The 23,779-nt window shown below is 42.3% G+C and overlaps 1 protein-coding gene across 3 annotated transcripts in view; it reads right to left on the minus strand.

Annotated features, from left to right (window-relative positions):
• The window catches only part of sox13 (SRY-box transcription factor 13), a 48,501-nt gene that overhangs the window by 21,234 nt on the left and 3,488 nt on the right, over positions 1 to 23,779 (minus strand). The window contains exon 1 of one of the 3 annotated variants that reach the window (XM_076751091.1): positions 17,876 to 17,905. The exons of the other annotated variants lie outside the window; for them this stretch is intronic. The gene's annotated coding sequence lies outside the window, so the exon portion shown is untranslated. Of the gene's footprint in view, positions 1 to 17,875; positions 17,906 to 23,779 lie in introns of those variants that run through there. 3 annotated transcript variants of the gene reach the window in all.

Raw genomic sequence — 23,779 nt, forward strand, 5'->3', positions numbered from 1 at the left:
GCTAATGCAGGGTGATAAGTGCATGTGTTCATCTCCATATCCGTCTGTTTCAGCTCTACCTACTTCATGTGACACGAGGAACTCTGCAAGATGAACAAGTTAAGACAGCTTTTGGAAAAGAGCTGGTTGACTCAGTGGGCCTGAAGAAATGCTCTGTGAGGTTGCATTTAGGAACAGTAGTTCTTTGAGCTAAATGTTATCATATACTACTATGCTCAGGATGCTAATGTGCTGATGTTTTGCAGGTATAATTCTTCACTAAGGTCACTATGTTAGTTCAGCATTGGTGTGCTAACATTTCCTCATTAGCACTAGATACATTTTATAGCTGAGGCTGATGTGGATATCATTAGTTTCACAGGTTTTTGGTCATAACACCAAAGTATTGGACAAACTGCAATGGTCCGATAACGGCACTAGAAAAGTCCAATTTAAGTTATCCATCCTGAATGTTTTATCAAAGTTCAAGCCAAAAAAAATCACGTATATGTTCTTTGAAATCTTTGATCTGTCATTAGTGCTATAAGAACATTCAGAGGATCACAAAAGTCACTGGAACCTATCCACTTGGGACCTTGAATAACTGTAGAAAAATCCTGGCAATCCTTTCAATAATTGTCAAGATATTTGACACTAAACTACAAATGTCAAACCTTGTGGTATAGCTAGAGGAAAGGTCAAAGGATCACCAAAGGTACTAGGGTTCATCAATCAGGGAGCATGAATGTCTTTACAAAATTTAATAGCAACCCCGACCGACACTGGCAGCCTGCTAAAAACCGCACTAAAAATTATGTAAGCCATGTCTGCTATCAAAGGGTCCATAGGGAGGCTTCCATGAGGTCCTGAGCAAAATGAAAAATACTGTACATTTTCAAACAAAACCTGGTATTAAAATACTAGCTATGGGCATGGGCAGCATGAATAAAAAATGCTGGCCCCGAGTAAAGGCAAGGCTAATCACACTGAAGTGGGTAGAACCAGAAGGCTGTGAAACACCTGCAGGACATGTTGAGTCTCATTGACGGCAAAGACACGACAAAGTATAGGTGACAGAGAGCATATGATAAAATACAGCATATGTATAAATCAGAAGACATTAGAAATAAAGACATTCCTTTAATAGAATAAGCTTATTTCAGACCAAGTGCTCTTAGTAATATTTGGCCCACTAAGAATTCACTGCAGTTACACTTCACATTTCTGTAATTTAATACTGTGAATTTACAGTTTTTATAAGACTAGTGTTTCCAGTTATGGATTTCACTGTCACAGCTGTGTTCCCTCACAGTGGACCCGCATGTTGAGGTGATGCACATCAGTTTATAAAAATATGGCCCAAAAATTGGAGGCTATAGGAGAGGGAAAAACGGACAGAAACGAAGGACAGGTTGAGTGAGAGAGGTTTGAACCACGGTGAACTTGAACATATCAACTCAGGCTTGTGTGCGAACGTGTGTGTGTGTGTGTGTGTGTGTGTGTGTGTGTGTGTTATTTCCCAGCTCTGCAGTAGGAGGAAAGAAAAACACAGCAGACAGCAGAACAAAACAAACAGAACACACAAGGGCAAAAAGTGCACATATATATTAAGAGGCAGAAAAAAAAGCCATTGTTGGAGCCGGGGAACAAAGGAAGCCAGGACAATGGGGGAGAGGCTGACAAAAGCCACCGGCCGCAGGAAACAGGCCGGATAACAATGCCAGCGGAATGTGCCGACCAACTCGGGAACGCAGCAAAAAAATGCGGAGCGCCACCGTTCTGCGGAAAGCATAATAATGATTAGAGCCCCCCCCCCCCCCCCTCCACTTCACCCAGCTCTCCCAGCCTGCATACTGTGATTCTGAACAAAGCCACCTGTCTGCCAGGGTCCAAGGCTCCAAACCTCACTGATGTATATGCATGTGTAAGTGAGTGTGAGTGTGTTTGTGTTAAAGCTGCAACAATGAAACAGAGTTACAAATGGCAAAGTGAGGCGAAAACAGTGAAGGCCACCTCATCTTCTACAAACTGTGATGCAGTGCAACCTCATGTGGTCATGTGGTCGTGTGGTCACTGCTGGAAATCTTCCCCGCACAGGAAGAGAGGAATCTATGGTGCAAGACAAAAGCGTCTTCAAAGCAAGTGCTCTCTGATTGGCCGTATTTTGGGGTAACAGCTCAACACAATCATTCCTCTGCACTGACACCCTTCTTAAAGGTGCAGAGTTTTCTTGTCAATAAAAAACTTTGTTTACTTTATTGATTGCTTAGACTATTTGCATTGTTTACATCCATGTTGACGAGCTTCTTTTCCTTTTAGCTGTCAGGAAGCACGTCAGCAGCATGCCCATGCACATACATGTCAGACGTACGCTTGCTTATAGAGTACACGATACAAACAAAACATGGACACACTTGTCAAAGCATTGCTCTGTAGTGCCACTATTGGTCAAAAACTCCACAGGGTGACTTTAATTTCCGCTTAAAAGTTGCCCCCTAAGCAAACTCCCTCAACTACTTCAACTGCAACTGCAGCTACAACAACTACTACATCATTTTCTACACACTAGTGTAGAAACAATGTATGAAACGACTGAGACTCTTAAACTGTATGTGGGCATTTTCTAATTTACATTGCTGGTGCTGATGAATATCTAACATTAGGGCCTCTTCTTTTTCTACTGATCCTGCTGTGGCTTAAATTATTTCAACCACCAAAATGGCAAGTCTCTGCAAAGCTACATATATTTTTATTACATTCTACTGGACAACAGATAGCAACTTTTGCTCATTCCTCACCACTTCTCACCTTCTGCCCAGTGCCTTTTGGTAGAAGAAACCACGTGTGCATCACACCTTCACCAATAAGAAAGAGCTTCCTGCTTCATGGAGTTTGGCATAGTGCTCACCTCGACACGGGAAAAAAAAACCTATGGACTGCCAGTATTCTGCCAAATGCATAATACTATTGTTACAAAGCCACCTGCCTGCCCAGCTTTAAATTGTGTTTGTATACCTCTGTGTGTGTGTGTGTGTGTGTGTGAATTCAGACTCTGAATCATAATAAAACCATTTCACACAGCCCTGTAGCACATTAAATACAGCTGCAAGCACAGGGAACAACAGTACTCAAACTCAATTGACTCCATCTGCTTGACGACTGACTTTGAACACAATATCACACGTACACAATATGTGTATGTGTCTGTGTTTGGGCCAAAATTTTGTTTTCAGGTCAAAAATTCAAATTTCCCAAACAAAAAATGGATTTTTGCTCCTTTAGTGCTTCTGTGATCTACATGCTGTTTCTCACACAGTGATACTTGTCATCTCAGGTAACTGGTATCTCACAGCAACTTTAAACCCACAAGGACCCGTATCAGCCTAATCCTGCCTGATTGCTATTTTCAGGTGTGGTGTGTGGTTGAGAAGGAATGAGGATGAAGGGATGAAGATGGAGAGGTGGGAAATTGTTTAGCCAACACTGCAGCAGTCGTCGTCAGTATCAGCGAGGGGTTGATTGTGCGGCGAGGGGAGGGTTGGCAGTGGCAACACACCGAGTTGTGTCCCACGCTGGAAGTTATTCCTGGGCCTCCCCTCCACGTTCCACAGAGACTGAACTGTGGAGCTGCCACAGGTGGCTTTCACACGCCTCTGCACAGACATGTGTGTGTGTGTGTCTGTGTTTGCATGTCACCCACTGCAGAGGTATGCACAGAATCTCAGGGACCCATTGAGCCGTTGACAGCGAGGAATGCGTCAAGGTGTGTGTGTGTGTGTTTTACAAGCACAAAGGTTTTGTTTTCTTAAACAATTCATTTAGCGTCTTACCTAGAACAATACAAACCAGTCAAGGTTACCACTTCCCGCCACATCAGTCTCATCTACTTTAACACATATTCAGCCTATCTGCAGCTGACGGCGCCCATGTGGAACCTGACCTTGTGTATGTATGTAAGTAGTGTGTGCATTGCATGATTTGAATAGCATTGCCTTCCTATGAGGCTATCTGATTGAGGCCTGTTTTCCAACCACCTACAGTGTTTTTCAGCTTTTATAGGCACTCACCACATGTTGCTAGGAAATCACAATAAAACAGACCCTAGAGCAGCTGTTGAGGTAAACAAAGTAGAATAAACTGACCAAAAACTATTATTAGAGACTTCTGCACCACTTTTCTCACATCGAATATATTCAGTACTGAGCAAATTACTGACTATAGTAGTGAGTTCAGCTCAAACAGGGAATAAACCGCCCAAGCAGGTGAGACCATTTTTTCAGTGCAATTCAGTGATGTGATCTGCGTCATCGGGCCATGAACATACTGACAACCTGTTTCTAGGAAATGTCTAAATGCAGTTATGACAGCTGTTTTGTCACAGGCTCACTGGCTGATTCTGGTTCAGTCAAGGCAGTCACTGAACTGCACTTAAAGCTGCGTTAATCAGTATTTTCTGTATCAGCAGTAGCTCAAATGGTGTGAGAGGCACTGCTTGTAGTAACAAATCCACAGATAATTATCAGACAACTCTCCACTTCCCTTAAGGCAGGCATGTCAAACCTATTCCACAAAGGGCCGTGTGGCTGCAGGTTTTTCCTCCAACCAATCAAGAGCACACAGTCTGACCAATCAGCTGTCTCAAGAGTGAGATCAGCTGATGAAATGAGTCAAGTCTGGTGTGCCGCTGCTTGGTTGGAAAGAAAACCTTCAGCCACTCGGCCCTTTGTGGAATAGGTTTGACATATGTGCCTTAAGGTCTCGTTAGCCTTTAGTCTCTTTTAGCTTGTAGTTTTGGTTGTCAGGAGCCACAAACTGCATTCTCTGTTTTCAGCTAGAAAGCTTGAACAACCCCACCGTGCACTACTTACATCAGTCAGTCAAAGCTAGCGAGGAAACATCTTGCAGATAAAAAAAAAAAAAAAAAGAACTCATTTCCATCCTGTAGCTGTTGGAGTTGTTGTCGACCAAAACTGTCTGTTTGATGCATAAGACAACTATGGTTTTCCAAGTTGACAGTAGTGTTTTAGGCTTGTTCAGTTGCCCTCAAAGGGTCAAAAATATAAATTACGGCAGCTTTAAAAGGTAAAACCTGAGCCGACGGATTGGTTCCAGGAATTAAGCATTACTTGATGGCACGATATGGTGAAATGATTTCTATCATGTTTCAACATGTTTGATTTTAACATACTGACTTGTTCCTGGGAAAGTCCTGAAACCCGAATGCACCTGTCAAATCTGAACTACAATTAAAAAAACAATGGAAACAACTTATTATATGGGAAATCTCATGAGCATTGGCAGAGTTGCCAAAGTTTCATTTCAGCTTGGAGTGAGACGTGCTGGGTGGAGTGACAGTAAGGGTTAATTTCAGTCCAAATCTGAGGTTATGGTACAGAAACCAACGTTCACTTGGTTTAACCATTACTACACCAGAACAACTTTCACCGTAATGTGTTCACCTGTTCAGCTCATGTCGCAGTGTTTTGGCGTGAGAGTTGTTCGGGCAGCGCGCCAGTTTGACACTCAAGGCGAAAAGCGTCATGTGCCAGAAACATGGTGTTGGCAACCACAATGAAAGTCAGAGAACTGAAATACTGTTCAGAAATTCAGTACAAGTGAGTGACAGCACAAGATTGTTTGATTTGTTTTTGATTGTCAAGACTTTTTGATATCTGTCAATAAGACGGTCTGGTTTCCAAGAACTTTAACAACAATTAGTTGTTCCCTGTGGGGACAACATCCAGCCAAAGAGTTTGAAATCTTCAAAATAAAACTAAAAGCACGGTCAGATAAAGCTGGAGGAAGAGGGTTTTTGTGTGTATATTTTTGGGTGAACTGAGCCTTTACAAGAAGCCCATTGTGGCTCACTGTCAGTTTGACCACGGTAATGGCTGTGCTGTTACAGAGCTACACTTGTCCTGTCCCCCGCTATGAACTGAATGCTCCTGTTGCAGCAGAGAGGGAGGCGATGGAGGATGACAGTGGATGGAGGGAACATGCCTCTGCCTTCAGATAAAAATCAGCTCCTCTCCTTTGAGCGCTGACAACACTGAAACACTACACTTCCCACGACACAAGAATCACTTCACACAAAACCTTCAGTTACCCAACAAGTTGTAACACGTAAAACCCACCATTTCCCCCCTGGGGAATTGGCAATGCAAATCCCTTCTGTTGTTCTCCCTTTCTTTCCTTCCCTTTTCTTCCTTTGTTTCCTTATTCTTTCTCTCAGTGTTTTTCTTCCCCCTCCCGACAGGAGCAGCTTGTTGGGTTTATATCGTCCTTGTCGCTTTCCAACTAGTGCCTGAGGCAGAATAGCAGAGAGTGCACAATGGACAGAGAGAGAGTGCCAGGAGAGCAGCAGGATAAAGTGTTAGACATCTAAAGAGGTTTACTTGGTGACAAACAAATAAAGACATTCTCATTGTCAACCCTGAGACTGACAGCTGTAATGGCAGAAGGTTCCCTGCAGGAACGTATCAAAGACATAAAATCACAACACGCCTCAGTCAGCTGGCTCAAGCGCAGCAGTCTATCAAACAAACAAACAAAAAGCAAATTCACATAATCTCAAACGTGGATCTTTGCATATTTCCACAGCCAGCTCCATCACACTTAAGGAACCTTTACAAAGAACGCTTCTCACAGGTCGATCACTTGTCAACGGCATTTTTGCGACAGCGCTCACACGGTAAGTTTCCAACCTGCTGTGCAGTCGTGTTAAGACAAGTGTGAACAAATGCATAAACAAATGTTTGGGGAAATGTTTCACAGTTAGCAGTATTTGCTTAGGGATGATCAAATAATCCAGTGCTCCGTGCCAGCTAGTGCCTGTCTGCCCACAGGGCCTGGCTCGGGCTGTTCACGGCAAGAGCCTCCAGCACACTGAAACATCACTGAGACGCCGCACCTCATCTTTTTTTTTTTTTTTTTTAATATAAATCCACTCGTGACTCATCTGGGTTCTCTGAACCTGCATCTTCTCCTTTGATTGCAAATCCGTGAGGGGTGTCGCTCTGCTTGGATTCAGTTCATCAGAGAAAAGTAAGCACTGTCATTTTTCATTAAGGCGAGTTCAACTTGCTGCCACAACATGTCAGTTAAGAGAAAAAAAAAAGATTTAAACAAAGCAGATGTACATTAAACCCTTAATGTCTAAAAACTACATTAAAAAGAAGAGCCCTAACGCTGTCACCCCTCCCTGCAGCCGGCAGGTTTCTGTACTGACCTGGTGAGAAGAGTGGAGGAGAGGAGATCCAACAGCACTCCCTGACTTGAACAGAGCTGCTGACACAAGTCATGGTGACCGGCTCTGTCTCACCAGTAACACCTGTCTTTCGTACACTTCAGTTACCCCTGAACACCCCCCCCCCGCCCCACCTCCCCTCCTCCCCTACCCCCTCTCTCCTCTCAAGAGGGAAAGTACAAAGAGCCTCTTCAAATCCCACCGTACAGGGGCTTCATTTGCATAATTAGAATGCTGCTGCAGGTAACCGTCGCTGCAGCCCCGACACGCACGATATCAATCGGACATTAATCAAATCAGCTTGATCCTTGGTTATGATTTCCTGGACATGTGCCTGTGGAAAGCGAGGTGAGTGGAATGGCAGGGCCGAGGTGCGCAGGCCAGGAAATAAGGCAACATGTACACAACCAAGTGGGATAGCCTCACTTTTTTCCTGGTTCTCATTAAATCCTGATTTATGTTCCTGTTTGAGTCAGAACAGACACCAAATATGGTTTCGGGCTGTCATGAGCTGTAGTTTGTCATCAACGATTGTGCATGTCGTGATTCCTCTTGGCTGAAATCAGAAAATAGCAACTTTCTTGCCACGACGTGTTGAATGTTGTTTTTTTCCACTTTCTTATCAAGGTCTTTTTGAAAATGGTAAAAAATACAAAAATACTTGAGTTGGACACAGTTGTGAGAGCTGACTCTGAGCGGGCTCATTCAGCTGTTCTAATGTTGCTTTTGCCATCGGGGCCCCTTGGCTTTGGATCACCCTGTCTGTGGACAGAAGGCTCGCAGGGTCAGTGACTTCTTATCACCTCTTAAAAGCCACGTTAATAGACGTGCTTTTAAGTGATATAGTCTTTTTATTGCCTTTATTTTTTATTTGTATTTATTGATGCTGACATTTTTGCATTGTTGCATCTTTTGTCTTCTCCTTGTCTTAATTTTACTGGTCTTGCTCCTCTTCGGCCTGTCTGTTTGGCTTTCTGCTGTTAAACTGCCCTCTGCATACCCTGCTTTTGCTTTGTCAAAGCACAAACTGTGCGACAAAGCGCTTCACTGCATCTAACATATCTCTTGTATGAAATGACTTTGGTCCAGTGATTACATTCTGCTTTATTACTGCTGTCATCTGTCAGCAAAGTGATGTAGAAGGACGTGCAGCAGCTTACTTGAGTTGGAAACCACAGCCGTGCCTCTCACAAACTACTGCGTGTCAAACTCAATTTAAATGTCACCATCAGCCCGTGTCCATGAGGAGACTGAGGGAAGAACCACACACGCTGACGGCACATGTGTGAACACATGCTGTGTGTGTCTAGAGTCCATTTTGGGCCTCAGTTGGCATCGACACTATTATTGACTTGTGTGCGTTTGAGAACAACAGCCACAGAATTAGGTGGTGTGATGAGCTCAGCAGTGCCGATTATCAATCCAAGCTGATCGGTGGCGCTCAATCAGGAAGATCAGGTAAATTTCAAGTCTGATGTAAGATATGGAGACACATGCCACCAGTCAGACGTGTGCTGGCTGATTGAGTGATCATTTACTGACCGCACTCTGGATGCTCAGGGGGTTTCGCTCTACACAGTGTACGTAAATGAGCAAACATTTTCAAGAGCCAGGTGAGACCTTTGATGTGCTTGTAGTCTTCACAGTAAGACAAGAAGAGAAAAGAGACGTCTCCTCTGTTTTCATCAGATACAGGACAAGAGTCAGTGCTGTGGTCGCTTACTGGTCCATCCAGTCACGAACAACACACACTGGAGTGGTGGAGTGGATGAAGATGGCATGTTGACTGAACGATTGCGAGCTGGATATTTAGCCCAGAGCTTAACAAGTGCAAATCAAGAAGAGTTGTTAACAACCACATAACTGATCTGCAGTCAGTCTTACTCCAGCTGACAAAGAGCTCCTCCTTGCTGGTGACATTCAAAGCAAACAAAAAAAAACGTAAAATTACAACTCTTGAACTTCGAGCATACACAGATTTGGACTTGTTCAGACACCTTTTATACTGTTTTATTTATTTATTTATTTATTTTCCTTGCCCTGACTTACGCAAGTTCAACAACAGCTTTTCAATGAAATTTCAAGGCCTTACGTTGCGTTCCGCACTTACATTGAAAATGATGAATAAGATCACGCTGACAGATGAAGCCTCAAAGAACTGTGTGTGTTTGGGGTCTCAAATTTGTTTTTTTGGAGAGGTCTGCAAGACGTCCACACGCACACACAGCAGCAGACACACACAGATCTCAAACAAAGCTGCCTTGCGCTGCTGACTAGGCCTCATTAGAGAATGAGCTCTCAGGACTGGAGACACAAAAGCCTTGCCCTCTTCTCCTTTCCTTCCCCTCTCTTCCTCTGTTCTCTTGGCCTTTTGATGTCAAGGGTACTGAACCATATAGTGCGTAGTCCAAAGAATAAGCTCATCAAGAATACACACTCAGTTTCCTCATTTTTTTTTTTTTTTTTTTTTTATCTTCCACTGAGTGAGTGTGTGTGCTGAGAAGGGAACACAGAGAGCTCCGAGCCCTGATAAGGTGCTGTTGTTCTGTGGTCGCTGGTCAGTTCATCACACAAAGAGCAGTGTTGGGAACTCCAGCGCTGCGATTAAGTGATAGAGACATCACAAAGGCTACATTTTACTCCCCTTTTCCTCTTTGAGTTCAGGGGCTGCCCAATAGAGGCCCACCCACTGAATACACACAAACACGTACACAAGAACATAAGCATGTCCAACACATTTCTGTCACACACTTCCAGGTTCCACCACACACAACGATGCCACGAATATTAACTTAAAAGCAAACAAAGTGGAAGTCACACGTTGGAATGACCCAGCGAGGACTGAAGAATTAGAAAGTGTGACGCTGATTCATTCACATGCTTTCACGGTCAGTGGCGAATGAATTGATACGGATGAGGGACATTTTTGCCGTATGATCACAGTCTCTGTTTCTGATCAAAAGACCGTTTGTGTTGGCAGCTGCAGTAAATTGGAGCTAATTATTCTGAAAAAAAGTCATATGTCAGGTCATTTCTAATCCCAGTTATGTGTGAGGATGAATGAGGGCACATCCACTCATACACACCGCCTCGAGTTAAAGCATGACCAGTGGTAAAACAAGCAAAAAAAAAAAAATGCGTTTTATGTCAGATTGATAAGGAAGATGGAAACACAATCTATTTAAATTTAACAAATTTAGACACCAGGCCTGCTTTTACATGAGAGAAGAGGCAAGCTGTGGAATTAACGCCACAGCAGAGATGTCTTCCTCTTTTTCTTTTTCAGGTAAAAATTTGGAAACATGACAGAGCATCGCTGGGTATTACGAATATGGAAGAAATCAACATTAACCTGATGATGTACTGGTCCTAGCTGTGGTAGTAAAATTTATGGGAGCTAAGCCTTTTAACAAAGACCCCATTTACACCCACCCGTATAACTTGGGATCAGATACATCATCTAGATAATAAATGATCCCATCTTGCTTTTGCATTTACGCTTCGTATTTGTCATGCGTTCTTGTTGTCCTCATTGAGATCAGATCTGCCCTCCAGTGTGAAGCCTGCGCGTGAGGATTTTGAGGTGGCGGCAAATCAGCCCGAGACGAATCTCAGAGTTTTCTGAGTTGTTGAGAGCGGGAAAACTTTATAAACTTTGAGAAAGGCTGTCTATGACAAACTCTCAATTGTGTGCCCCCTCTTGTACACCCTGTAAACGTATTGCATGAAGTTATTCCTCTCTTTGTATAAAACATATTGCGTCATGACACGTTGGACCGAGCAATAGCTTGGAGGTGATTTCAGCTGACTATACTGAAGTATGTGGTCCTGCTGCCATAGTTATTCATTGTTAAGTTGCTGCCTAGATATTTCTTAAACATACTAAATACAGGCAATAGTGTCATATGCTGTCCTGGTTAACAGCTAGCTGTCCTCTGCTAATCATTCAGGGTCACAGGGGACTGAGGACTCTGTCTATATTGAGCAAATTTTGTATTTTCTTAATTTCACTGAAAAGTGCGCTGATGATAATGATGTACATTTAGGGCTACGAATGCTAGTCATTAATGAGGGATCAGTCCTTCACGGATGCTTTTTATTAAACCATTCCCTCCTGCAATATTATGTCTGGCCAAACTGATCTGATGTAGTTTAAAAAGACCTTACAGTGAACAAACTGCGTATGACTCACTCCTGACCACAGAGATGGGCTCATTTTCTTAAACAAAACCACTGAGACTTAACTCTGTTGTCAGAAGATCAGGGCCGACAATTTCATCTTGATAAGGTTCGTTCTAGGCTGCAGCCCCGCTCACTGATACAGGAATGAGTCATTATTTGTTTGAAGCTCTCTCTCTCTCTCTGTTTTTTTCACATAACTGACATCAGTTTGGACTTTTGTTCAAGAACAAACTCACTATTGTTTATGTAGGAAAAGCAGGAAATAACAGATTTGAATGCTGAAATGATTCCTGATTATGAGCATCACTTGGCTTCAGTCAAAGCACCTTGACTTGTGCTCTGCATGACAGCTCTTTGCTCTGTGACTGACAGAGACGTCAGGCTTGTGGTTTCTGTTTTGTTCATCTCTTCTGTGGTTTAGTTTCTACAGAACTGATAAATGCAAAGAGCAACCTTATGTTGTGTCAGCTCTGGGTTCCCTTTTGACATTAACCTAGCATCTAATAGACGCAACTGCAGTCCACACACACACAGACACTGAGGTTCAAATGCTCCAAAGCAAAAGGTATTTTTAGGGCTTTTCACAGCCCGTGGTTAAAACTGTGCATCCACAGCATATGAGTCTACGTATTTAACTGTGGGACACATATTTATAAAGTAGCGTGTGATCTTGCTTCGCACCTAAAAATACACAATGGTTATATTTTCTCCTCTTTGTCTTAAAGGACAGGATGATCTGGAGAGCAGCCCTGTCAGATGGAGCAGCATGTGCAAAGCAGAGGGATGAACTGGAAGTGAGGGCCGTGGTCTTTACATTTCTGCTCATCCAGTACAAGTGGCACGACTACTTGAGCGGGCTTAATCAGCACAGGAACATCACCGCACAGACGAGGACTTTTAAGCGATGTGTGAACGCTTCAGAGGACTCTGTTGAGTAACTTTCCCTGTCTACAGGTGTAAAACTGGAGGTAAGTGCACAGTTCAGAGGTCACAACCTCTCCAGACAGCAATGACTGCAGCTGCTTAATGCAGTGCTTTCAAGCTCAGATTGTTTGTGGTTTTCGGTGGAATTAGTGTCAACAAGATACAATACAGGACAAGTTGTCCTGGTTACAGGTACATGGCTCAGTTGTTTGTTATTACTGTATGTGTCTGTCTCTATAGCCGCAAGACCAATTTCTGAGTAAGGGGTGCCACAAAAAACCAAAAGAGAGCACACCAAACACACAACTATATCAGACAAATAACAAAATATATAGCACAGCGATGGCAGCCTGTCAGCCCCAAAAAATGACAATTTGAACGCAGCATACCACTTATACAAGTTACAGGGAGGCACTCATCAACACAGACAGCCAACATAACACGGGACACAAGAAAATACTGCAGAGAACTATGAGAACAGCTGTGATGCAGACCCTGAGAGATTCAGACATAGTGCCATATAAACGTACAGTCATGGTCATGTTGTCATTTGTCCACAAATGTAAAATCAAGTTGGCTGCACACTGACTGAATACACCATTAAAATGCAGGTTAATGCATTCGTCATTATGAATCAGTGGTAGAATAACATTTTGTTCATTGGTCATTGATACTGTTCTGATAATTCATCTGTGCATTTACTTTGATTTGAACAGAACTTTGACTCATGACAGGTTACTTTATGGTATGGTATTACCACATTTACTGAAGTCAAGGATCTGAATACATCTTCAACTAATGCTGTCCTTTATGAAAATGTTCTATGGTTAAAAAAAAATAAATAAATAAATAAAAAACTGATAGCTGCTAAGTTTGCCTTCCTCTCAGTTCATAAATAATGTCAAAGCACACTTTATCTGTCTTAGATACATTAACAGTAATCGGCTGTGTTTCCGTCCTGCTCCACTAGACTTCACAAGCCTCTCACTCTCTGTCTCTGACCACTCTCCCTCTCTCTGAGCCTTTCTAAATAAGATGTATAAATAGGCTGATGACACAAGTGCACCCTTCACAAAGACACCAAGGAGAGAGAAAAGAGAGGAGAACAGGACTCTGGCTTTAGTCACGGCCGCTTTATTCTTCTTCTTTTCAGAAGCGCAGGTTAAAAGGCAGCCATTTTTCTTTTCATGCCTCCCTCCCTCTCATCCCTCTTTCTCTCTCCCTCTCTCCCCCTCTCGTTCTCTGAAACAGGTCGTCTATTGTGGCGGCTACCGAAAGGCTACTGTGGCATTTATCAGAGAGGAGGAGGAGGAAGAGGGGGGAGAAGACAAAACACACTCCCAATAAAGAGATAGAACAAGAGAAAGGGAAGAAAGGATGTGTATGAAGGCCACTTTTTTTTCTGTTCCTTCACAAAGCCCCCCACCTCCACCCCCTTTCCACCCCCTGCTCCTTCAGGCTAGCTCAAACAAAGGAGGCCCGACTCTCACAATGTGCTCTCTGCTTTAGCCCGGCACACTTTATATCCTCACTCCATTCACTGCTGCTTCTTGAGAACACCCACGTGTGCACAACATATCTGTGTGTGCGTGCGTGTGTGTTTTATGGAGTTTGTAATGGTGGTAGTGGGGGTCTATGTTTGCTGAGGGTCTTATGGACCAAGGGGCCAGGGCTCTGAGGTGTTACTATGGAAACGCCTTTGAGCAGTAAGGAGCACAACAGGTGATTCTGCTGAGGGCCTGTTCGTCTCAGCATTGAGACTGCAGGAGGTCTGTGTGTTTCTGTGTTTCTGTGTGTGTGTGTGTGTGTGTGTGTGTGTGTGCATGTTGTCTCACAAGTATAGCCGCTTATGCTACAAACTACTTAGTGCCATAGGTCTTAACCAGCTCCAATAAGCTGGAGATCATGTCTGAAATTGCTGGCTGACCGCTGTAATGACATGTGTGCCCGGCTTCGCACACACGTCCAGCCCACAGACCTGACTACACGGCTGATAGATATGGATGGTGTCTGAAAATAGGAAAATGTAGGTGGAACACTGATGGAAATTGTTTTGAATTTGTTAGCTCTGACGAAAGAGACAGTGTCAAAAGTTGGCCGATTCAAACAGAAATAGCGGCGCAAGAGACGAGAAGAAAGAGCGACGCAGGGCCCGAACTAGAAAGAATGCACCATAAACTACTGAGGGAATCAGAGAAAATATATATTTAAAACATGCGATGGATATGTTGTAATAGCGTGCTGTATGTATGCTGTTGTGGTTCACTGGAAAGCACACCACTGGAGACTGATTTCTGGCTAAATAGGCGAGAAAAAATGTACGTCATTTGGAATTGATATTGGAACACTTTCCTCCATTCTACAAACTCATCGCCTTTTTGAAGACAACAGATGGAATAAAAGCTCGTGCAGAAAACTGTATTTCGTGTTGTCTTCATGCCTTAGATGAGGAGGACTGGCTGAAGGTTCAAAGACTGGTGAAGACGGGGCTGATTTTCTTGTGTCCGTTTGACCACTAGCTAAGCGAAAGGCTGGTGATTTCTGTTTTTCTTCTTGGGAAAAGACCAAGAAAAAGCAACAATCTACTAAGACAACTCCACAGACCTCCATTGTTGTCCAAAAACTATTAAAAACACATCAGTGTGCCTCTCCGGCACTGGGTGACATGCTCTTTCATTACCACACTGTGTTTGTTTTGAGTCCCACAAACAGCGTCCGGCTGTCATGAATACTCACAGGAGCACCTAACATGGATTAATCTGCATCTGAAAACAGTACCAACCAAATGCACTATTTCACCGCTGTATCAGTAATGTTTGCTACAAACAACAGTGCCCAGCAGTTCGATAGAAGCTACATATTTGTGAGCCCTCTCTAAAGATCTGGATCTTCAGTGGGGACCGGTGGGCTTGAGGTTGACTGCTACAGACGCTAATAGAGATTATTAGCGTATTATTCGCTCAGCTCAGCTGTGCATTCAGTAACAAAGAGAAAGAAGGTGGCAGTCATGTTTATTGTGGGTCGTCATTCAGAACTATGAGTCTGGAGATTGTACTTCAACAACAAGAGTCACTGGAGTGAATGATGTCCTCTTTGTGACTGATTAAACATAAGATGTAAACAACATAAAGTGCATTCTGTGAGGCTGGCAGAGGCTGCAAGATGAGTTCAATTACATATCCCTAATGATGAAAATGCACTGGCTACACGTCTCCTTTTCAATTTTGGTGCCTTTTCTTGTTAAACACTATTAAATACGACATAGTGCTTTAGAATTTGGGGGAGAAAGTTCACCATTCTTTGCACAGCGTACAGGGGTCTTTGTTTTTAAGAGGTGAAAGGCTGATAAAGTAAGCCACATACTGAAATTTATCTGGGTGGTTTCTCCTTCAATTGTGTTACACTTCAGCAAATGATAAAGCCAAGACACATGAAAAAGAATTAAAACATGGAAAAAAAAAATCCTTATCAGAAGGAACAACAGTGAGCGGCTTAGGAGCAGCAAGCAGAGGAAGTGTAACAAGAAAACTGGAGGGTTGATAACTAACATATGTAGCAGGGAGGTGATATTTGCTCATCTACGGCTGCACCCCTGCCACAATCCATACCATCCACCTCCGCTTTGTTTTTTTCTGCTTTTGGACTCTAATTTCTCTTTATATTCCTAGTGGCTTCACAGGCCTGATCCCACATTATTTAAACGGTGTTGAGAACGTTGGATACATGAGGGGGACGGAGAAATCTCACTGTCTCACTGCACAGGACGTAAAAGCGATGGCATGACTTTCTGTGCATCATCGTGTTCAGAAGTGGAAGATAAAACGCAGAAAAGCAAAGCTCTGTCAGAAACATGTTTTAACTTCCTGAAAGAACGACACGTGGAAAAATAAAAGACGCGAAAGAGCCACTGGGATTTCTTGGGGACTGAAAGAGATGCCAAACACCAAAACGCACCATAGTCATAGAGACGTGAGAGCAGGCACGTTTTAAATGTTGCACCCACACCGCAAATATTAGAGTCAAACAAGCAACCAAATTTTACAAAGCAGTTTTAGATGGCACTGATCTTTCTGGAACAAACAGTCTGTACATACACATGCACACACAAACACACCTAACAAACAGCCATAGACTGGGAGTCTTGTGTTTTCCAATTTTTTTTTTTTTTTTTTAAAGCTATTTAAGGTTTCAAATGACGACAGAGGCACGGTGTTTGAGGCGGAAAAGTCATGTAAATGAACCAGGAAACTGCAATGTTTGTATTTGTGTGCGCAGAGCTCAGGTATCAATACAGTGTTTGTGAGATTCTCTTGATCGGCGCAGAAATAAACAAATCCTCTGGAAAAAGGATAGCCAACGAGCTGATCATACCTTTAACTTCAGCCACGGAGAACAAAATAACATCTGTTTGCGCGCTCCTCTCTGATGACAATGCAAATTTGTTGGTTAACAGAGAAAAAGGAGTAAAAAGGAGCTGCAACGTATTGAAAGGCAAGCGTGGCGTAAATGTCAAGCTGTCTCTATATTTCATCAATTTATGTGTTAATCTTACTTAGTATATCATTATTATGCCTCCATCTAACTCAATCCCATTTTTTCCATTTAAGCTCCACATTGATCCTGATCATAGCAACACAAAATAGTCTTTTCTCCCTCTAAAGGCTCTTTAAATTAAGAGGCAGAACTTCATGGTCACATATAAAGCATCTAAATCTGCTCTTTAATGCCTTCTGTGCTAAACAATACGGGGCCGTTATGTGACGAGCATAATGGGAACAGTGACACAAAAGAAAGCTGTAGTTATGGTACTGTGACAAACATCAGAACTTAAAAAAAACCCACATACTTCCAAACAAAGGCTTCCCTCTCAACTCTACATTTAATGAAACACACCTTACACCTGTAGGAGCTTGTATTTTCACATTGCGTGCTGAATGAAGGCTCGTGCCTTTAAAACAGGCGTGCACGCACACACACACACGCACGCACGCACGCACGCAGAGAAAAGTTCAGAAAACTCAAGTGTTTTTTTTCTTCTTTCAGGGATTAGAAAGTGTTCGAAAGTGGTATGAGAAATGCAAGGCTGCAGTTCAAGGATGCTTCCGTTCTTTCTTCTTCAAAACTGATTTACAGCTGTTGATAAATAGCCTGCCACGGCTGAAAGCGCGGGCTTTAGTCCTGCATTATTAGTGCGTTATTATGAGCTTATGACAGCATTCATGGACGAGTGAGTGCACATTCAGAGCACAGCTGGCAGAATGCAAATGCACTTTGCAACGGCATGTGCATGACAGAATGAGATCTTACCAATAGTTATTTCAAATCCCTTTTTAATCTTCAGCTCCGCATAATAGAAACCTAAACATGTGAATACTACGTTACTGCTTTCACACACACACACTAAGACAAAAAAACAAAGCCGTGAAAACAAAGACGTGAAAAGCCCACAAGATGTTTAACCTTGCGAGCGGAGAGGCAAACAAATCTCGCTCACATTATTGAGGCTTGTTAAAGACTTTGCTGCACGTAAAGCAGGAATCTTACCTTGAAGGTGTGTGTAGATGCTTACAGTGTGTGTGCAGCTGCTGTTGTCTCTAGGTGTCTCTGAGAGTAGCCCATCACTGGTTTAAGACTTTATCACCGCCCAGCCTGAGCTACTGTGTGTACAGTTGTGTGTGTGTGTGTGTGTGTGTGTGTGTGTAGATGTGTGTGTTTCCTATGAAGTTCACATCTTTTTTTCTCCCCCTACCAAGGCAACAGGTGCAAAGTGTCTTTAAAAAGTCCTGCGAAGAATGAAGAGAGGAGGTGTAGAGATGAGGCAACGGGAATCAAAGAACCTCTCCACCTTTGTGTTTCCTTCACAAAGAGATGATTTCTAAGAGCTTCTCCTGACACGCTTAACATCTCCGCTTATAATTACTGATCTCTCACCCCGTTTGCTTCAAAGATTTAAAAAATGAAGACGAGGTGCATCTTGGCACTTAAAGGATGACCAAGACATTCTCACATCAGCCGGTTCTTACAAAAAGAAGCATTTTCTCAGCTCTTACACTCAAAGTACTGGATTCTGTCTTTGTGATGGTGACGTACGGAATCACTAAAGACTACATGTTCAGGGGTTATATGCCTCTCGTGAAGAGAACAGGCTGTTACATGCATGCAAAAGAGGACATGGTGAGGTACAGAAACTTATTGTGATATCACGCTTTTATCAGGGATGTAGTGAAGAATTAACTTGAATAATCTCCACTTTCTATTTTATAGGTCACAGAATAGGAGAGAGGCACCTTTACCACCTATGAAGCCTGAATAGAAACATGAATTCATAGAGTTTAAAATCATATTTGACACCGCAATGAGTTGCATCAAACTACTGTCACCGCCTCTGCAGCATCTCTAAGTAACAGATCATCACACCATCATCATCTTTTTGTCAATAAACTATCAGAGGGTAGTAAAAACATCCATCACCATTTCCCAGACATGAAGGTGACATACTGAAATTACTTGTTTTGCCTGGCCAACAGTCCAAAGCACAAAGATATTCTGTTTGCAATCATATAAGACAAAGAAAAGCAGAGAAGATTCACATTTGTGAAGCTGAAACTAGAGAATTTCTACCGATTTTCTTGAATAACAAGGTTGACTGATCAAAAGTCAAAAGTTGCAGATTCATTTTCTGTTGATCAATAAATCACCTAATCCCAGTGCGTTCATTGTAATGCTGCTGGTCTGCAGAAAAAGATATTTTGTGTTACCAGTAGTGTTGCTTTCGTCAATGAAAATTATGACTAAATATCGTCGTCAATGAACCTTTATCACGTGACGAAAACGAGACGAGATGCAACATAAATGCTGGTCATGTGACGATAACTAGAATTGAATATATAATGCAATATTGTTGATGAATAAAAACGATACTAAATGTGGTCTTCAAAATAAAAAGTCTAAAATGTCCCTTCATATTCGTTGACTAAAACGAGACGAAATGTTCCAACGTTATTTAGTTTAGTCGCATTGTTATTGCTATTTTGCAGTATTTCTGTTTCCTGTGTCTCATTTCAGGGGCTGCATCAGGTCGCACTGCGCAGTCGCAGAACTTATCTAGACATTACCCAGAGCTGCACGCGAGAACGCAAATGTCCGAATCAGGTGGACATTAAAGTGACTTTACACCGCAGGCTCCCTGGTACAAAGTCTGTGTAATGTCCAATTGAGCCCATGTGTGAATAGAGCAGGTCATTGTCTGGAGTAGGGCTGCAAGATATATTATTTCAGCATTAGCATCACGATGTGCACATGGGCAAATTCGCTCAAACATGTCATGCTACAACTTTGTTGCTGCTGCATAGCAAAGGAAAACTTGCAAGCGTCTCATTTATTATGGCTAATCTACAAGAAACGTCCATCTGATATTATAAACCATAATTTAGTGTGATTTAAGGATTCTTGGACACACAGTGTTTGATCAGTTCCCATTGTGCTCTGATGAAAGTGTGCACGTATTTAATTTATCAACCAACCAAAGCAGTCCCCACTAGTCACCATCTACAACCTGAAAATGAGGGCTGCCTGTTTGGGCTGTTTGATAAACTGATGGAGTGCGTGCAGAGTCTGCGTATCACCGGCCTGTAAACATGCACAGCTGATGTTGCCTGGATGCTCGAGGCAGGCGTTCACTTAAGGAGTGAGTGTATTCCCGTTATCAGCGGCACTTCGCCCAGGTGCTGGTTAAGGGTCAAAAAGTTAGTGTCACAGGGCTGCTCTGTGCCCTCATGGAGGACACGCTTAACCCTCCTGTTGTCTTCACTGTCAAATCTGACCAAATGACAAATTCTCCCTCTAAGTTATGTAGTTAATTTCATCTGTTTGTCATAAGATTCCTTGACTTTGTTCACAAATGGGATCTGAACACACAAAATGAATTATGAGATTTTTTTTTCTTTCAATTTTTGATGTACACCCTTGGTCTTTCCGGTCAGAAATGACTGGTCATTAAAAAGTGAATGGGTAAGATTACAATTAGTGTATAGTGTATGAAATAGAGGTAGGTGTGTGTGTGTGTGTGTGTGTGTGTGTGTGTGTGTGTGTGAGTGTGTGTGTCTAAATTCATTTCTGTGGCAGCACAATGGCTGAGGCTTCAGATTATTACTTTGACCATGACACTGATGAGGGGGGGAGAGGGGAGGAAAATGACACTGAAGATGCTTTTGAAGACAAGGTGTCAGAAGATGAGGATGACACAGAATATGATCCAGATGAAGAGACCACTGATGGGGAACAGTCCAGTGATGAAGAAGATGCTCCTGCTGTGGTTACATTCCAGTCAAAGAATGGGACTTTGTCCTGGTGTTCATCCCCACCTGAGAGAAGAGGTCGGCTGTCAGCAGAAAATGTCATCAAGAAGACTCCAGGGTCAAGGTATGCCATGTCCTGGGTGGATGACATAAAGTCCTGCTTCGAACTGTTCCTGACAGAGGAAATCCAAACAATAGTCATGAACATGACCAACTTGGAGGAGAGATGTGTGTACAAAGACACCTGGGAGGAGGTAGACCGAATGGACATTTAAGCCGACGTGGGTATCTCAATTCTGTCCAGTGTCTACAGATCCAAGAATGAATCCACCGTCAGCCTATGGCATAAAGAGTCTGTAAGTAAGTAGGAGTCTGCAATCTTTCCAGCCACAATGCCCCTGAAGACTTTTCACTGTCCCGGTTGTTGCATTTCGACTACCGGGACACAAGAGAGTGAGGGATGTTCATGCATCAGAAGCAAGAGCCACCAGGAAGAGGAAGAGGTGCAAACTGTGTGCACCAAGAGAATGCAGTGCATCTATTTGCAAGGCACATGTCAAAATCACAACACACTGCCCAACATGTAAACACATGAAAACATGAAAACATGTGGCATGATAGATGATAGTGCACATTTTTTGTAATTATCTGTTTTTGCTTTTCAAAAGGACCCAGAGAAACAGAGAATAAGATTTGTTTTGTGCTTGGGCTTGATTTTGTTTATATGTTTTTGTTCTCTACTATATAAATCATACGAGTCCTTTTTGATTGGGAACACGGTATTTTGTGGCGCTATCTAAAAATTTCAATGGTTTCAAAACAGAAGTCCTTGTTGGACACTGAAACTGGGTAATCTGTGAAAAATAGCACAATATGTCTAATCTAATCTAATATATATACAGTATAATGCTCATTGACCACAAATGAGCATGTGGGTGGGTGGGCGTGGCGGGTCAATGTCAGGCCATAAATATCAAATGGAAGTGCAAAACTGGTATTGTTCATAAGAATTTGAGTTGATGAAAAGATGAAACACAACATTAGGCGATAATTATATATATATGTTCATGGATTTATAATCAGCTGGAAGGGAACGGTCAATTTTGACGGGGAAGACAAAGGTAGTTAACAGAAAACGAAGACAGCAGGAGGGTTAACACAACACACACACTCTCACAAAACTTGCAGATCTACATCTTGCCGGCACATAGATAAACCTGTTTGTTGTTTCAGTTTGAGATTTCTGAAATCCTAATGCAAACTGGGAGGTCTGCATTTCTTCTACCACACAGATAAAGCATACTGTTGAACATAGTTAGAAACGGTAGATTAGATATAAATAACACAACTGCAGACACACAAGTCTATTTGTGAAGTTCATTAAGAAATGTGTTGTTTTTCCCCAAATACCCTCTCGACCTGTTCTCTGCCCAAGCTGATTCCCCTGTTTCGTGTGGGGCTGCAACTACGACTATTTTGATGCTTGATTAATCTGTTGATTAGTACTTCAATTAATTGACATTAATTGAATAAAAACTAAATGCTACACTTTAGTATTTTTTTCTGCATTTCAATGCACAATGCTTTTTCAAACAACAGGCAAGTAGAGACAAGGCCACTACAATAAAGAAAGTTCAATAAATGGATATTGGGGATGCAGCCATGCAGTGAGGGAAGGGAAATATAACTAATGTGTATTTGATCAACTTTCTGTTGGAAAGAAATCCAGATGGAGGGCATTTCAACACGTTTGTTTTTAAATTAGAACCTGTAATTTTTGAAATTCTTACTCCAGAGACAAAGCAGATCATATCATTCATCATGTGAGCTACACAAGGCACGGCGTTGGCTGGCTTCCTAGCCCCTGCACTGTGCCTCGAGTTTAATGGATTTAATAGGTTGTTAATATATGGCGTCACGTCACTCTTTTGTTGTGGCACGAACTGCAGATGGAGGCAGGAAGTGACTTTACGCACAGGAAACATTATGACACACTCAAAATGCCGACGTTTTGCGTCACTTAAGGTTGCTCAAATCGAGCAAACAGAGAAACCACAAGGAGCTTTTATCGAGTACCAAAAGTTGGTGTTCATAACAGTGACAAATCCAAGAAATTAATCAAAAAATGGCAGTAAAAATGTCTTGCTAGGTTAATCCACAGGAGAATAAAAGCTATGCACCCTTGAAAAATGTAACAGTCATTCTGGAGCACCTTGGTACCGAGGTCATGGAACCAACCGCTAACAAGAAGGTGGTATGCCTCCATACTTCTGTTTGCTTTCAGAGTGTAACAATGTCAACAGGTCATTGGTTATATCCACCTGTCTCAGTAGCAGCAAATCTTTCAGTTGAGTTGAAAAACTGCTCCTCTTCATAACGTTCTGATTTTCTGTTTACACCTCTCTCTCACAATTTAATCTAAACTAGCCCAGTGAGAACACTTTTTCATCTCGTCGATTGCAGTTTTCACTTCCTGCCCTCCATGTGAATTTAACGTCACATGACTGCAAACAACCTACTGATTAGTTGTTTCGGCCCCAGTTGTGTGCTACATGTGTGAAATGGAAACTCCAGACAATAACCAGACCCAATTCTCCAGACAGGGGAGAAAGCTACTGACATTACATTAGGTCAGACTCAAAGTTTGGTTTTGACACCTTATAAATGTTAACTTGTTAATAGCAATCAGCAGTGAAATCAGTGCTGATCGGGTCTGTGTCTCTTGGTCAGATTTGGGGCTACCACTACTCAGTTTTGCATATGGGGGTTCCAGCTTTCAAATCAGAGACGACTCCAGTTCAGTTCTGGGTAGTTTCTGTGTCTTTTTGGGTTCTGACACAAATTTTTGGTCCCATGAAGACCTCTCTCTTGAAAAAAGGTTTCAATCCAAGTGAAAGCTGGTTAAATTAAATGAGAAATTCATTGAGCACACAATCAGGGCTGGGAAATTTGGTTGAAGTCATCAAAACAATAATTGAATGTTGCTTTTTGGCCCCAATGGTAATATAATGTAAATCACAATAAGGCAAAATGTATGTAAGATCAGGGCTGCAACTAATATTTATTTTCATTATTGACTAATTTGTCATTTATATTAGGGTAAAAATGCCAGAAATCTGTGAAAAATGTTGAGAAGTTGACGTATTCATAT

This window comes from Chaetodon auriga, chromosome 2, assembly GCF_051107435.1.
Source record: "Chaetodon auriga isolate fChaAug3 chromosome 2, fChaAug3.hap1, whole genome shotgun sequence".
Lineage (NCBI taxonomy): Eukaryota > Metazoa > Chordata > Actinopteri > Chaetodontiformes > Chaetodontidae > Chaetodon > Chaetodon auriga.